The following is a 15,672-nucleotide window of genomic DNA, read 5'->3' on the forward strand; positions in this document are numbered from 1 at the left end:
TGTAATAATAATGATGGGTGGTATGCGGAATAACCCAGAAATACTGGATAACGTGCAGGATGAAAGGTGTGATCTGGAAAAAAAAATATGGAATTAAAGTAACTTACCTCCCAAAGGATGACACTTCAAATAATGTGAATTACGAGAAATTTATTATATCTTGACATCGTGAAATTTCAAATTAATACTAGTATAAATAAATAAATAAATAAATAAAAAAAACATCGCCAGACAGAAGATGATAGATCGCGAACTACTGCAGCAGTAAGTATCAGTCCTAACATTTTGAGTCCTAACCTTTCGTGCAGGAAATGCGTGATATTCCAATCTAAGTAAATCTCAGTTCATCTTCGTTACACAAAGTTACATGATAACAAAATTCAATTATTATAACGAAGGAAATTGAGTTGACTGGTTATTCAAATATATTTTTGTAGAAACACAAGGCAAATTCTCGCAACAAGATGCAACACGTGCACATGAATTCCTTTCGAGGGTATCTCAAGTCTTAAAACATCATTAATTTACTGTAGAAGTCAGCATCTAGATAAATTTAGTTGAATCTTCAATACCCATTTTATTTTTTAGGCAAAATGTATTCTCTTCAAACTATATGGAGATGGTCGTCAGAAAGGCACGAAAAAGAACAAAATTGCAGACATGCATAATCCGCGGTGAGGACAGACAGAAGCCCGTCCTACACCTTCGGCAAAGAATATGTATTGTTAAGAAGGAAAGCTTCTCAACAGCAGGAGTGGCTCCCTCCGAACGAAAAGGGACACAACTGCGCATGCGTGAAATATCTGTCGCCAAAAAGCGCCAAAGCTCGAAGCTGATGTCGAAGTTCGAACAGGTTCGACGGTCACGTTTATCAAGAGTTTAAAGCTGTGTGACTCCAATTTTTTTTCCTACATATTGACAGATATAAAATCAGACATCAAACTGCTATATAGATAATACAAGTTCAACTAGTAAAGCAAAAAAAGCACGAAAATTTGAGTTTAAATTATCGCGAAAAGTCAAAGAACGATTCATCTTAACCAGTGTTCCTCAATTTCCTGTACACGTGGCGGAGGTGGAAAATCTCGGCCAGGTACATCACAAAGGGAAAAATTCTCGCCAACAGGTTCCGTCGCCAAATCCCTTGGCGAATTGTCCCTCTTCTTTCTAGCGGCGTAGAAGACAAACTGGTTTACATTACATCTATGGAGCCTCTCCTTCTTTACAGAGATTTTCTTTGCCTTCGGAGTCTAGCAGCAGAAGAGAGAGAAAACCGGTTGTAGTGGTCAATCTCGCTCTGTCATTGAGCGGTCGCAGTGAACAGACTTGATATTGAATAAATGTGGAGGCTTGCCTGCACAACGATAGCACACTCGGTGCGTATTCGAGAGGTTCAGGTTCGAGCCCCGCCTAAGGCAACTACACATTTTTGACGCCTCCTGCTTCAAAAGATATCCTAATGATTCTACACTTGTATTCTGAAAATTTTGGCTAAGTTTTAAACCCTTATTACATACGATATTTGTTGCCGGAACAAAAGGTTTGGTGGAACAGTTCTGAGAAACGCTCTTTGGCGAAATAGGGTTACCATTTTCACTTGGTAAACAGGCTGAAAGCCAAACAAGAATCAGTTACCGGTCAGATTGGCGAAAGTGACATTTCCTTTCAAGTGACGTTTGCTTCTTCGTGTTGTTTTGTATCGCTCACACTCTTTTCGTTTTAAACTTTATTGTTAGTAATGGAAGATAATAGAAAGGTGATTGCTATCAAGTTAATCACTTTGATCTCCACTCTGGCTCTTCTAGTAACAGATAAACACACTTCTGGTTATAGCAATCAATTACATCAGTAATAGCCAAATTCTGTATACACTAAGGATAGTTTAAAAACGTGTGCTGGATAAGTCTATTTATCAGACATCATTTATGTGTATTTTCTGTTGTCTGCATTTGAATGAAAATTTCATGGCTCACTGGAAAATTTGTGACTTTGTGACCTGATGAAAGCATTTTTTTGACTAACTTTATGGCTCATAATTACTGTTTTGTCCATTCAAAAAAAAAAAAAAAAAAAAAAAAAAAAACTTTTATATGACAAAAATCTATATGGCTGATATTTACATTCTCACAGCCAGCAGATACTATTTGGCAAAATGAAGATCAAATAAAGCATATGAATACATGAGCAATCAAACATGTGCGAGTTGTTTACTGTCCCATAGAACACTCGGTAATATACCTAAAACACATTAATTATACCAACTCTAGAAATTAGGTGTGCACATCATGAGTTTGTTTTATGTGATTACGGCAAAGCCTCGAGGGATATCTGCCTAACAGGAGGGATCCCTTTGTAGAAGATTTTTTTAAACTGGCTCGTATACCAGTTACAAAAGGGAAAACCAAGAAAACTCCCATGTAGCCACCCCATTCGCGGCATTCTAATCTGAGACAGAACTACCAGTGTTCAACGACGCTTCATTCATTACTATGCCCGTGCACTTAATTGGAAAGTACAATTCATTACGTAAACAGATATGAAGGTGATAATCAGTTGTGCACTGTTTTAAATAATCAAATGTTATAAATGCATAGCTGTTACATTTCTTATTATTTATTAGTCATGGTTATATTACGTAGATCATACATATGATATAATTATGAATTAACCCAATAACAAAATGTGTACACTCTTTAGTACTCAAATACTCGTCAATTATTTTTCAACTGATTATTACATATCCATAATAATTTGCAAAGAACTGATGACTACAGTTGCTGCCAATTACATGATCGTTATATGAATTAAAAGTAACTTCAAATAAACTTTTTGGCAATGTTCATTTTTGTATTCATACCTACATATACACTGACTACCAATAAGTATTTGGACACCTGTGATAGAAAAGAAAAACTAACTTTATTCAAAATCAATAGTTGGTAGAGTCTCCACGAGAGGTAATTACAGCGTGGACCCTCCGGGGCATACTTTCCACAAGTCTTTATATGACAGCTAGTGGTATTTTCTTTCCCTTGGCTTGGAGAAGACATAGAAGTTCCTTCACCGATTTCGCACGGATAGTGCAACCCTGAATTCGGCGATGCAACTCGTCCCAGAGGTTCTCGATAGGGTTCAGGTCTGGACCTCTAGGCAGGCCAGTCCATTCGATGAACTCCATTGGCACCATACCAAGCCTTGGTTAACGTCGAAACATGACAACTGGCATTGTCGTCCTGAAAGCAACCGTAAAACTGCCACAACGTAGTACGCCCATTGCCATCCAAAATAGTGCAGTAGGCATCGTAGTTGAGCTTACCATGAAATGGGGACCAAGGGTCCCAGCCGATACCAGGAGAAACACCCCCAGACCATAATTCCACCTCCGCCGAACTTGACTGTTGGCACAATGCATTCTAGCAGGAGACGTTCTCCAGGTAGATGCCAGACCCAGACCCTGCCATCCGAACGGTAAAGGGTGAACCTTGATTCGTCACTCCAAAGAACCCGTTTCCACTGATCTACAGTCCAATTTCGATGTGCTTTGCACCACATTAACCGAGCAGCGCGGCTGGACATTGTGATCAAAGGCTTATGGGCAGCAGCACGACCATGAAAACCAAGCAGATGTGCTTCCTTACGGATGGTATTCTTTGAAACAATACTCCCGGATGCCTGTTGAAACTCCTCGCAGATGAGGGCCATCGGTTGGGTGCGGTTCTTCCGAATTTCTCTGGACAGCACTCGTTGGTCTCTATCTCCCAGTTTCGTTGATCTGCCGACTCGGGGTACATTCCGACAATCACCGCTCACCTTCCACTTCTTAATCACATAGGCCACTGTCGATTTTGGGTACTTCAGATCGCTAGATATGCCCTTAAGGATCGGCCACATTTGTGATACCCGATAATTATACCTTTCTCGAAATCAGAGAGCTCCGAACTGCGAGGCATCTTGCATGCGACTAAAAAGCCGATGCTGTTTCCTACACGATATATACCGGCGGAGTCCGTGACGTACCTTAGGACCGCAGATATCGTCATTTGCATCGGTGTCCAAATACTTATTGGTAGTCAGTGTATATACACATCTAATAAGTCATATATTTACATACACATAGAGAGATGCGATGGTTTAGAAGTTATTAATATATATTTATTAGTATTAATGTAATGAATAAGATTTATATTAATGAATGTATATATAAATGTTTTTCATCATGAATAATAATTTATCCATAAATTTCCAATGTTTCAATATGTAGCATTTCCAATAAAAGTATAGTTTCTAATGTATTTATAATTCAAAAAGTATCTCATTAATAACATGAAAATAATAGACAAATTTAATGAGTATTCTCATTATTACATAAGCTATGCTTTTCTTTTTTTTATGCATCTTTTATGCTGTTTAAAATATTTCACTGATTATGCAATTAACAATTTAAAAGATAAGTAATTAGGAGAAAAGCCGCGCATATACAAACGGATTTAAAAAAAATATTCAACTTAAATTTAAGAAATAAAATTCTATTATATAACAGTGATAATACACGATCAGCACGCAATACGACAAATTTGGCGAACATTTGGGGATAAACTATTTGTAAACAAATCCGAACTGCAAGAACGTCGTAAAATACTGTCAACTCTGAAATTTCCAAGATTATATATTTAATGAATATATAAACATTTTAAAAATGATTCAAGCAGTTATATTATTACAAAAAAACAGCAATAATTAAATCGGCCTCTATTTCCACCGCCCATGACTTCACAGTGAGAGCCATCGCCATATTGAAAGTTACCCGTGATCCTTCAGAAGCAGAACTTTCGTCTAATGGCCCTATCACTTCTATGGACGCGCGCGCTTACCCGGGACAATTCCGAGAAACGAGATTCTAGAAGCACGGCTTTATGCGGCTGCCTTCCGAGAAATGTTTCGTCTAGCTAGGAGGAACCTGTCCCAGCTACGAGCAACATTTTAAAATTTATCCGAAAATGTTCCGGCTGGAGACGTGTTCCTCGAACGTTCAACCAATCGGAGGAAAGTTCTGCTTCTGAAGGATCACGGGTAACTTTCAATATGGCGATGGCTCTCACTGTGAAGTGATGGACGGTGGAAATAGAGGCCAATTTAATTATTGCTGTTTTGTTGTAATACAACTGCCTGAGTCATTTTTTAAATGTGTATAAATTCATTAAATATATAATCGTGAAAATTTCAGAGTTGACAGTATTTTACGACGTTCTTGCAGTTAGGATTTGTTTACAAATTGTTCGTCGCCAAAAGTTCGCCAAATTTGTCGTATTTCGTGCTGATCGTGTATTATCACTGTTATATAATAGAATTTTATTTCTTAAATTTAAGTTCAATAATTTTTTAAAATCCGTTTGTATATGCGCGGCTTTTCTCCTAATTACTTATCTTTTAAATTGTTAATTGCATAAGCAGTGACACATTTTAAACAGCATAAAAGATGCATAAAAAAAGAAAAGCATAGCTTATGTAATAATGAGAATACTCATTAAATTTGTCTATTATTTTCATGTTATTAATGAAATACTTTTCGGATTATAAATACATTAGAAACTATACTTTTATTGTAAATGCTACATATTGAAACATTGGAAATTTATGGATTTATTATTATGCATGATGAAAAACATTTGTATATACATTCATTAATATAAATCTTATTCATTACATTAATACTAATAAATATATATTAACAACTTCTAAACCATCGCATCTCTCTATCTGTATGTAAATATATGACTTATTAGATATGTATATATATATGTATGTATGAATACAAAAATGTACCTTGCCAAGAAGTTTATTTGAAGTTGCTTTTAATTCAGATAACGATTATGTAATTGGCAGCAACTATGGTTATCAGTTCTTTGCAAATTATTATGCGTATGTAATAATCAGTTGAAAAATAATTGATGAGTATTTGAGTACTAAAGAGTGTACACATTTTGTTATTGGGTTAATTCATAATTATATCATGCGTATGATCTACGTAATAAAAACATGACTAATAAATAATAAGAAATGTAACAGCTGTGCATTTATAACATTTGATGACTTAAAACAGTGCACAACTGATTATCACCTTCATGTCTGTTTACATAATGAATTGCACTTTCCAATTAAGTGCACGGGCTTACTAGTGGCCGAAGCGTCGTTGAACACTGGTAGTTCTGTCTCAGGTTAGAATGCCGCGAACGGGCTGGCTACATGACGTTTCCTTGGTTTGCCCCATTTGTAACTGGTATACGAACCAGTTTTAAGAAATCTTCAACAAATTGATCCTCCTGTTAGGCAGATATCCCTCGAGGCTTTGCCGTAATCACATAAAACAAAGTCATGATGTGCACCACCTAATTTCTAGAGTTGGTATAATTAATGAATTAATGTGTTTTAGGTGTATTACCGAGTGTTCTATGGGACAGTAAACAACTCGCACACGTTTGATTGCTCATGTATTCATATGGAGCCATAAAGTTAGTCAAGGACAGAAGGTGGTTACCAGGTCACAAATTTTCCAGTGAGCCATGAAATTTTCATGGCAATGCAGACAACAGAAAATACATATAAATAATGTCTGAGCACACGTTTTTAAACTATTCTTAGTGTATACAGAATTTGGCTATTACTGATGTAATTGATTGCTATAACTAGAAGTGTGTTTATCTGTTACTTGAAGTGCCAGAGTGCAGATCAAAGTGATTAACTTGATAGCAATTACCTTTCTATTATCTTCCATTACTAACAATAAAGTTTAATACGAAAAGCGTGTGAGCGATACAAAACAACACGAAGAAGCGAACGTCACTTGAAAGGAAACGTCACTTTCGCCAATCTGAGCGATAACTGATTCTTGTTTGGCTTTCAGCCTGTTTACCAAGTGAAGATGGTAACCCTATTTCGCCAAAGGGCGTTTCTCAGAACTGTTGCTGCAAACGTTTTGTTCCGGCAACAAATATCGTATGTGATAAGGGTTTTATTGGTTAAACGTTCGAGGAACACGTCTCCAGCCGGAACATTTTCGGGAAAGTTTTAAAATGTTGCTCGTAGCCGGGACATGGTCCTCCTAGCTAGACGAAACATTTCTTGGAAGCCTTCCGCTTAAAGCAGTCCTACTAGAATCTCGTTTCTCGGAATTGTCCCGGGTAAGCGCGCGCGTCCCTAGAAGTGATAGCCTCTTTAGTTGTTATATTAAGAATAATATTAATGAACGGATTCCTGTCTCAGAAGTAGGAAATCGCACACCAAAGGAGGGATATATTGTGATATTCCTACATGAGACAGAAAGTGACTCAAAAAGAATCCTGTTACAAATGGTTACAGCAAACAATTTAATTGGTGCTTATTTACCTCTGACATAGCAAATTAAAGCTTAAACTATATGAGTAACTTAAATTACAACTTTCTGTGTTCCTTGTCAGTCATTGCAGATGCTGTATGTGAGATTCTTTTGTCACACGACGTGCTTGTAGTCTGTAGTTCCAAGGAGGAAGCGGCAATGTATTACTCACCTGGCCTAAGTTCGACAAATATTATTCTGTGGTATTTTTATTTGGTGGAGGTATGTTAAAGATATTGTTTTCGTGTCGGCATTACCATCCAACTATTATGAACTAAAATTCTGCGTTATCTACGTCATTGCATCAATCACATTGAATATGTTTCAACGTCGTGTTAGACAGGGTTGCCAACTCTGTCAAGTGGCAGACAATCGAAAAATGCGTTTCTTTAGTAATTTAGGTAATGATATATTGATTAATTGAACACAAAAGATGCATTATTAGAACAACTATTTGAATTCCATTAAGACCATTCTAATTCAGAAATATAGAAAAACTTTAAAAATATTTGAAACTTTTAAAACTAAAGCAACATGTAAATTAAAAAATTATATATTGTTTTGATTTTTGTCAAACTTTAGAAAATATACATCATTCTTTATTATTATTTTTTTTTTTTTTTTGCAAATTCTGCACAAATTTCTTTCAAATTAAAAAAGAGATAAATAATTCATTATTTGGAAGTTCAAGAGAACACCTGTTCCTTTCATCTCACCATTTTGTGGAAATAGCACTAAAAATTCTTTCATAGGATGCTGATGTTGCAAAAATAGACGGCACAACAGTATTTAACAGTTAATTTTATTTTGAAGCAAGTATCCTATTATTCTCGTTTTCAAACAACGATTTCTTGCCAGAATGTTAATGAGTTCACGCGCTTATATTCAAATGAGGTAGAAAGAAATAGTATTTAAAAAAAGGTTTTGGAAGGTGATTTCAGAGCGTGTTCTATCTGCCAGGTTGTTATTTTTGAATTACAAGCGCTTAGATGTCTGTGGCTTCGAGCGCTTCTAGCCATTAAGCTTATTTAGGCCGACTTTTACAATTCAGAGCCTACTTGCGCGTTAAGAAACACGTGGAAGGCCTTTAGGATAATTTAATTCTTTTTTGTTTTACGTTAATTATTACCCTTTGAGTTAAGCCAAATGTGTTGACTTCTGTAAGCACGAGTCGGCACCATCTGTGAAATTTATATTGAGTTAACAAAGTTTTCTTTACACCCCTCTCTGGAATTCGTCGTACTCAAGACATGAGGATAATTCCTTACACAGTCTGCTTGCTCTCGTTAGTTTATGTTTACAAAGAACACAAGGCACCTTAAGACAAAAATGTACAGCTGCAATTCAAATGCAAATTAATATGCAGCGTTGTGATGAATTGTGCCTATGTAGGTTCTATATTAAGATCGTTATCGGCTAACTAGCAATATGGGCATAATCAGAGTTTGCAATTTTCCTGAAGAAGTTATAAGAACTTGCAAGAATAGTGTAATATTGTGCATGCGGAAATTTCAAGATGTTGGGAGTAGCTGATTTCGCACAAACCACGGTGCGTAGGTGATTGCGCTCTTGAGCGCTGTTGCCTACACGGGGCAACGTAGAATGAAATAGGACGTATCAGAGTGATATATAAGTTTCTTTTCATGCGTAAATCCAAGTTTGATGTTCTTCCTATGAGACAACAAATCGCCATGTCAGCAGCTTTAGCTTTGTTTAAGGCATATATTACGTGCTGTTTGAAATTTAATTATTCGTCTAAAACAATTCCTAAATATTTTATAGAATATACAACCGGAGGAATCTGATTATCAGTTTTGAGGTTTGGATCCACCTGTTGGTTTTTCTTGTAATATCTAAACAGGACGACGCTGCATTTATCTGCATTAAGTTAAAATTTCTGTGACACCAGTGTGCAAGCATGTTCAGACAGAAATGTAAATTATCAATTGCATGGCTAGGTCTGATTGCTTTCTTTATAACAGCCGTATTATATGCATATTTAACAGCTTTGCTATGGAGCGGTTCCGTGAATCATTTATATAAATATCAAAAAGGCATGGCGTTAGGACCGAAGCTTATCAGGACTTGTATGTCTTTTGATTTGCTTTGGAAATATGATGCATCCTGTATAGGAACAAGGAGCTTACTCAAGCTATGTTCAAATGCGTGTGTAATAGACGATACAAGTGGGAAGGGTTGAACTTACCCTTTATTCTCACAATAATACAGGTGCTTCCGCACTTTCGGGATACAGAGACCAACTACTTGTGGTCTGAACGTAAAAATATAAAGCTACTAACTAAAAATAAGAGCTAACGTAGAATTAGTTTACACAAGTGCTTAACACTAAGACTGGCCTTTTAAATTATTACGCATGTAGTACGCAAACTGCCGAAACTACGATACGTTTAAAAAATTCGAGAGGACTAAACCCTCTGGCCTTAAAGGCAAACAGCAGCTGATTGATGGTGTGGTGTATTTAATTATGGCAAAGCACACGAGGGCTATCTGCCTAAAGAGAGGAATGCCTTTCGTGGAGGACTTTCTAAGGGAAACTGGCTCGTATACACGTTACACATGGGGAAAACCACGAAAACGCCGATGCAGCCAGCCCGTTCGCGGGATTCGAACGTCAGACCGAACTACCAGTGTTCAGCGTCTTTACCGCTCGGCCGCTGGTGGGCTACCAGCAGCTGATTGAAAACTTGCGTGCAATACAGTGGCAAGGCGGCTCACTTTCCCCCCTCTCTCTCTTGGCAAAAAGCCACAACTTAAATACTTGGGAGTTAGTAAGTACAATTTGCATAAACAAATTAACACATTTAGTTTTGGCCGGAAGCGGAAAATGAGAAGCGATAGTAAAGTTATAAAATAAAATAAACGTTAGTAAAACTTAAGATCCTTACAAGCTTGTGAGACTTCTGCGCGAATAATCCTTTTACTTCACAGAGTATCCTCTGCTTTTATTTGAAAAGTTAGACATCTCAGGAATGATTTGAATAGTTTGACCGTTGCATTAGGTAAATTGATTTTCACAAGTTTGTAGAGAAGACCTTCTTGCGAATTACAGTTGAGTGTCTTTTCCATCGCAAAGAAGCAGGCAGCTATGCATTGTTTCTTAATGAATGCGTCAGCTACGGTTTCTACGACATTCAAAGTTTGCATGATGGTGTTATGTCCTAGCCTCAATCCGAACTGGTTATCATTAATAGTGTCTTTGATTTCATGGTCTTCGTCAGTCTCCTGTGAATAATTCGTTCAAAAACCTTCCGTAGGCAGGGAAGGAGGCTAATCGGATAGAATGGGTAAGGACAGGAAAGCTAATTTAAGGATATCCTTTCCAAAAAAGAACGGTTGGCAACCCTGGATATAGTGTATGTGTACTCTTTATCTAGGATTGGCAATCGTTCTTTTTTTGGATACACACCATCATTTTGTGTTTGTGTTTTAAATTTTGTCTGTATGTGTTATTTAAAAAAACACATACACACACCATAATGGGCAAGACCGGTTACTACCCTATCTTGGGCTGCTTGCTGTATCTGGCGTTATCCCGAGTGCAGAGGTTATAAAAATGAAATCGAGCTACGCTACTGTTGGCCTAAATCCTTATTTTTGCGTATCTAAAACGCTTTTGCTCTGTAATACGTCAGAACTCTTTTTTTGTTTAATTAGTATTCTGACGTATATCTCCCTTTTATTGGGCCAAATAAAGGATTAACGTTTAATTAGGTTCATTTACTTTCTTTCTCTCGAAATTCAGAAGAATATAAAATTTTTCTCTATTGAATAGAAGTTGCCAACATTGGCGTGCTTATAACATAAAATGTCGTCACCAAGCGGTGGGTTAAACGGTATTCGTACCGCAAGTGGCAGTATTCTTTCGACGATTAATATTTGTTTTATTTATGTTTGTTAGAGTACGAATCCTCAGTAAACGTATAGCCGGGCTAAAGATATTTTTTGAACAATAATGACGATTAAACAACGATTGTTTAAAAACAAGATAACAAGAGAGTTGACAAAAAAAAAAAAAAGAAAAATAAACTGTCACCTAAACAGACTCTGGAAATCAAACAGCAACAAAACACTAGCCTGGACGTTCCTTCTCGACTAGTGGAGTGTATTTCAGAGTTTCTCCGTTACAAAGTAGAACTAATGACTCCAGAATTAAGGTATTAATTAGTATTATTATAAGGAGGTACTCTATTCTCCCATAAATAACATTTTTAATTTGCTAACCAGTCTGTCTTTCTATTGCTTTTTTTTTTCTTTTCCAGCATGTCTGCTCCATAGCTATGAAAATAACGACTAATAAAAGGACTTTAAAAGAAAAGCGAGCACTCAACTCCTCAGGCAGTAAAATAACTTTAGTAGAATGTTAGGTCAAGTAATCAGAATGGGAAGTGCCCTTGATTGCTGTTTTATCTGTGAGTAGTTCAGGATTTAATCATACCTATTGCATGAAATTAATATCCAAAAAGTGTCTACGGTAAGCTAATTTAATTTATTTCATAATTTTATTTCTATTAATTAGAGAGTTTTTTCCAACGTAAGCGGTATCGTTCGCCGATGAGTGCTTAGGAGGCTTAGAGGTAGGAAGGACAATAAAGATAGCAAGTGGGTAGTAAGAATACGTTTAAAAAATTTGATTGCTTGAAACTTTTTTTAAACCAAACATTTAAACATTCACTTGGTTATACAAATATTGAATGAATCATACAAAGTCATATCAGTCGACCTATATATACACAACACAATTTGAATCACTTATGTTGATTCAAATTGTGTATATATAGGTTCATTTATCTATTCCACAGAAATGTAATTTAGAATTATCAGATTAATATTTTAAAAACATACGTGTTCACAAATTCGATACCCAGTGTCATGTTTCTTCAATACATATGTTATCGGCAAGTCTGAAACATCAGCATTCTAATGAATACCTAGGCATTTTATAGAACGCCTGGCGTTTTTAGACAAAGTGCGAAATATGAGAATTATTATATATTTTCCCTAGGTACTGTATATAATACCTAAGCTATAGAATGACAAATACTATTTAGGCAAAGTATGAAAAAAGCTCATGATAAGGCTAATTATGATGATTAGATCATAATAAGACTATCACTTCTCTCGCCTTCTTAGCGTGCCTTCGTGGTACAGTGGTTCGTATTCGAGAGGTCCGTGGTTCAATTCCCGAAGAAGGCGTTGCTCATTTTTTTATCTCTCCTGCTTCGAAACTACCTAATGTCTCTGCAAGTGTACAAAAAGCAAATTTTTTATCTTTCTTATTAAGGGGACTCATACACTTTAAAACCCATAAGATGTTCGAATAGGTGACTGTTGCAAGAATTGGGATAACTTATTTATTTTACAAGCAATTACTGCCAACATTTTACAGCTGACTACATAATATAGCTGCTTTCTGAAATAGTAATCAGAAAGTTTGTGTTGCCACAAATATTTTTATAATTTAATCCGCTTTGTGACAACAATTTTCGTCATGTTTCCAACTTTCGCGCACAGTTTAAAACATTCTGTTTCATAATTTAATTCCATATTTAATATATAGCTTTTATAACATTTGGAAACTACTGTGAACCTGAAATTCTAAAAATTTCATGTTAAATTTTTATTTTATTTTGAGTTGAGTTTATAAAATGTATTTTATTAAAAATATTTTTAATGTTTTCGCCCATAAAATTTTTCAATATTAAAATATTCATCAGATTGTTGGTTCAGTTAGAAAATAGTGCCCATATACAGAATTCCATCAAATTTCAAGTATGTACCACTAGCCATTTTTAAAATATCATGCGCGCAAGGTGTAAACACGGCGAAATGTTTTGTCACAAAGAGGATTAAACTACAAAAATATTTGTGGCAACACAAACTTTCTGTTTACTAGTTTCCAAAGCAGCTATATTATGCAGTCAGCTGTAAAAAGTTGGAAGTAATTGCTTTTAAAATAAATAAAATGTCCCAATTCTTGCAACAGTCATATATTCGAAGATCATGAGTGGTTTAAGGTGTATGAGTCCCCTTAAAGAAAGCAATGTATAAAAATGTGTAGAATTATGTATAATTGTATAGAATATATGGATTATGTATAAATATATGAAATATATAAATATATATAAATATTCGAAACAAATCAGAGACGTATTTTATGCTTTGTTGGTTTGTCATTTGGAAATGTATAAAATGTATAATGTATGATTTCATGAATTTCCGTTATTTGGAAATGTATGAGGCCTACCAATGGCCAAGCGATAAAATCTCTTAACACTATTTCCGACCTGGGCTTGATTCCAGGCGAACAGGATAGCTGCATGGGCGCTTTCTTGGTTTTCCCCATGCGTAACGTGTCAGCTTTCATACATTGCTGGTAATGCATTGCAGGTAACGCATTCACACATTTCCCGTGCTGAGGCAAGTATATATATAAAATTTTTCCAAGATTATAAAGGCTTTGAGAAGCCTTAAATCGTTGCCATTCTGCTTCCGTATCTCGTGACGAGTTTTTAATAAAATGCAATGTTTTTAATGAAGTACAAAGGTCTAAAAGGTTCATGCATTTTTAATCAGCATCCACAGTTCACATTCAGAAGATCATATGGTATATCATTGTTGCAGAGGTAAGGGAACAAAAACCTATACTTTGAGAAGAAGACGATGGTCCAAAAAAGGGTTGGGAAACTATGCTCCAGACTTCTAACTAAATTTCTGTTTTTATAAATAACTACAAACTTAGTTAATGATCTTGAATAAATGCCGTATTTTTCAGATTCGAAGACGTGTTTTATTGTTGAAAAAAGGCAATTCGAAATTTGGAAGAGTAATTTGATCCGAAGATGGGATATGTTATAAAGCTTGCGAAGATATTAAAAATAGGATCAGTTTAGGGGTGTAATTTAAAATCAGCCAAGACTATTCAAAAATAAATTGACATTGAGTCATCTGCCATTCCTGGAAGCCATCAAGATCATTTGCAGCACTTAAATGTATCAATTAATAAATCGTAGAAAGTTGTATACTATACTCTCAAGTTTTTTTCCATTCTTATTTATTTATTTTTTTTTGGGGGGGGGGCGTCATGCATCCCTTTGACCACTGTTAGAAGTTCATTCCTCCTTCTTTTCCAAAACTTAAAAATACATATATGTTTATTCAGATTTAGATTATTTTTTAGTGTGTTTTATGAACAGAATATCGAAATGCATAGAAAATGTTTTAAATACTAAAATTTAAATATAAGCAATTTTTATATTCATAAACTAAAACTAAAGACTGAAAAGCTGAGTAATAGATTTTTCTTGAAATTATGAAATTCTCCCCCAAGAGGAAATTTCCTCCTGGTTGAGAACCCCTGGTAATATACGGAAGAAGCAAATGAAAAACCAAACCCAAGTTTGAAAGCAAACGACGAAGGTTAGAGGTAGGGTTATATCTCATGTAAGAAAAAGGAATTCATATCAAGTGATCCAGTGACTGTTCGAGAATTTTCAGTCCATGGAGATCATAGTTGCTGTTAGGAATCATATACCACATCACAATTTTTGCGTCAGGTAATCTTCAACATAGGAAGGTTTCTCAGCAAGCTGGTTTCTGCATACTCTATACCTCAAAATTACCTAGAATTAAATCTTTCTGTCTCTCCATCATAATGCATTTGTAAAATAATTATCGTGAATCGAGGAGCACTCAGATACATTTTCAATGATAATGCAACTATATCAGAGTGAAGAGAAAATAGCTTTGAAGGAATTAAATGATAATTCGATAGATTTTTTATGGGTTTTTTTTCTGTTTACTGGCATACGATTTTTCTTTCCTCTCCATCCTTCAATGGTATGGAGAAAAGTATAATTAAATATGTAAAGTTTCTTCTTGAAAGAATTAAAGGAGAGATAATACTTGCACTTCAAGAGGTGGTTATTTTACCATTCGGGAAAAAGTGCATGGGAATTCTAGGCCTCTTCCTTTACTTTGAGGTATCAGTTTCAGGTGGATTAACCCCTTCTCACTGTAAGATAAACTATTACAAGTGATCCCAAGTATGATTATATCCTTCGCCAAGACCTTGCTCTGATAGTCTCTGAAGCAAGAAGAGGTTTGAGGTTTGTGATATCACTCTGTTAAAGGGAAACATTTTCCTAGCTACTGCAGTTAGGACGAATTGTAAAGTTATGTCCAGGACTGTTCATTCCTTGTTTTAATGTTTGGTGAACGATTAATCCTCCTGTTTAGATTTCAAGAATGCAGTTATTAAGGATAGGAGTGATGATTGTCAA

Source organism: Stegodyphus dumicola, chromosome 7 (assembly GCF_044657685.1).
Source record: "Stegodyphus dumicola isolate Sdum_Otavi_A_Nest chromosome 7, ASM4465768v1".
In the NCBI taxonomy this organism is placed as follows: domain Eukaryota; kingdom Metazoa; phylum Arthropoda; class Arachnida; order Araneae; family Eresidae; genus Stegodyphus; species Stegodyphus dumicola.